Source organism: Schistocerca piceifrons, unplaced genomic scaffold, assembly GCF_021461385.2.
Source record: "Schistocerca piceifrons isolate TAMUIC-IGC-003096 unplaced genomic scaffold, iqSchPice1.1 HiC_scaffold_71, whole genome shotgun sequence".
In the NCBI taxonomy this organism is placed as follows: Eukaryota; Metazoa; Arthropoda; class Insecta; order Orthoptera; family Acrididae; genus Schistocerca; species Schistocerca piceifrons.
The window spans coordinates 32501-35000 of record NW_025728959.1 but is presented as its reverse complement, the minus strand read 5'-3'; the positions used below and the strand labels follow the sequence as shown (position 1 = coordinate 35000).

Here is a 2500-nt window from a genome sequence, read left to right as displayed (position 1 = left end):
TAACCTAACCTATGTTGTACCTTAACCTAACCTATGTTGTACCTTAACCTAACCCATGTTGTACCTTAACCTAACCCATGTTGTACCTTAACCTAACCCATGTTGTACCTTAACCTAACCCATGTTGTACCTTAACCTAACCCATGTTGTACCTTAACCTAACCCATGTTGTACCTTAACCTAACCCATGTTGTACCTTAACCTAACCCATGTTGTACCTTAACCTAACCCATGTTGTACCTTAACCTAACCCATGTTGTGCCTTAACCTAACCCATGTTGTGCCTTAACCTAACCCATGTTGTGCCTTAACCTAACCCATGTTGTGCCTTAACCTAACCCATGTTGTGCCCTAACCTAACCCATGTTGTGCCCTAACCTAACCCATGTTGTGCCCTAACCTAACCCATGTTGTGCCCTAACCTAACCCATGTTGTCCCCTAACCTAACCCATGTTGTCCCCTAACCTAACCCATGTTGTCCCCTAACCTAACCCATGTTGTGCCCTAACGTAACCCATGTTGTGCCTTAACGTAACCCATGTTGTGCCTTAACGTAACCCATGTTGTGCCTTAACGTAACCCACGTTGTCCGCTAACGTAACCCACGTTGTCCGCTAACGTAACCCACGTTGTCGCCTAAACCTGCTCTGTAATTGTTATACGACTCGTTCAATTAGTGTAGTGTTGCCCACCCGCAACCCTCGCAATATAGTTCGCTACTCGCACTGCCCGCTCCCCTGTGTATCGCTTCATGTTAAACACCTTGCAAGTCTTGCTGACTTTCCACATGCTCCTGCTGTACACTGTAATGTGGATGGCAGCAGGACGTACATGCCGCCCCCCCCCCCCCCACCCCTCCCCACGTCCCCACGTCCCCACCTTGCCCCCTGCCTTCGCAAGCTGGTTGGTGACAAGTTTGCATGTTCAATGCCCTTCGCATGCGACGTACGCAGGCTACGTTGTGGTGCGGCCTGTGTCAACTGTCCGCTGATGTCGTACGCGTGAACCACAATCTGTACTGCACATTCGTCCTTATGTACTGAATGATACATCGTGGCACATGTGTGACCGTACAACGACTGCGCCCAAAAACGGCGGACCATACAGTGCAAATATTGTGCACGCAGCTACGTGTCGTCTCCCTATGAGAGCTGGATTGCAGTGTGGTACGCCATAGAGACGTGTGGGAGGAACGGACGCCGTGGATGGCGATCAGCATGAGCTGTGTGTTGATGTATTCGGACCTAGTCGTCTCTCCTCAAACACCGTGATAGCATGGTGCACCGCGTTCCATATCTGCGACATGCTACAGAGGCCGGTTGACAGTCGTTCGAGCAATGGACATCGCATACGTACGGGGGCCACCTTCCACGTATTGTCTAGGCGTGCACATTTTGTTGCGTGTATGTGGGCAGACGTAGTGTGGCGTGACACCTGACACAGGCATGCAATAATCGTTGAAGTTGCTAATGGCGATGGACGCCTACGTTTTCTGGTGAAGTTACGCAAATGAAGAAATGGTAACCCGTTGTGGTGCGGTTGTTCTCGCTAGGGGTGAATCGGTGATGGCGACGATAGGTTGAGGTACTAACCGGTTGTTCCAGCGATACCCACCATGCCGATGAAACTGAACGGCATCTGGGTGTGAAGCGATACGCGGTGGTGGCTGGGTGGGACCGTCCCCGGCCGGTGAGGGGGCGCCTCCCGGCGTGCTGGCCGCGCGGTGCGTGGGCGCACGCGCTACAGCCGGCTGGTGGGGGCGGCCAGTGGCAGGCGCGCCGGCCGACGGACGCGGCAGGCGTCGCAGCTGCGCGCCGGCGCACCCTGCGCGCGGCGCCGTGCGGCCAAAGTAGGTCCTCGCGGGCCCGGTGCGAAGCGCGGTGGACATCTTCAGTGTGCTGGTCCGATTGAGGACTGTGTGCGTTGAGGATGCGCCGCCGCCCGGCGCTCGGCGCCGCGACGCCGTCTGCTGCTCGGTCGCCCCAGCGGTTCTCGCTGGTGGTTTGTATCGCAGCTGTGCGGATGTGTTGGCGCGTGCGCTGTGCTGGGAGAGTTCGCTTCGGCACCCAAGTGGGGCTTTTGTCCTTCTGTGGCGCTGGCGTTGGAGCTGCCGGTCACCGTAGGTGGCGCGTGTTGTCTCCCGCCGGCAATGCCACGACAGCACGCTCCCGGGCCTCTGTCGGCAGCGGCAAGCTCAGTTGGGAGCACGGGTGGTCGCACCGAAAGCGTCTACTCGCCTAACTCCGGGCGATTGCGCCTCTCTCGAACCCGACCAAGTACTTGGGACGGCGCTGCGCGCCGCCGGGACCTGAGAGGGTTTCGAGGTGTATTGTGCAGGGGAGCTCAGCCTCCTCCTGTTTGCAGAATGATTGAGCGGACGCTTGCGTGTTCGCGCGGGCCCCCGGGACACACTCCCGGGCGGCCGGCTGCTCAGCTCTAGTTGGCGCAGCTCCCTGGTTGATCCTGCCAGTAGTCATATGCTTGTCTCAAAGATTAAGC

The 2500-nt window shown here is 56.9% G+C and overlaps 1 non-coding gene across 1 annotated transcript in view; it reads left to right on the top strand.

Moving 5' to 3' along the window:
• The first annotated feature begins 2451 nt into the window (after nt 1-2451).
• The window catches only part of LOC124769746, a 1909-nt gene continuing 1860 nt past the window's right edge, over nt 2452-2500 (top strand). Inside the window, exon 1 of the ribosomal RNA XR_007013044.1 lies at nt 2452-2500. This exon is cut by the window's right edge and continues 1860 nt beyond it. This is a non-coding gene — a ribosomal RNA (small subunit ribosomal RNA).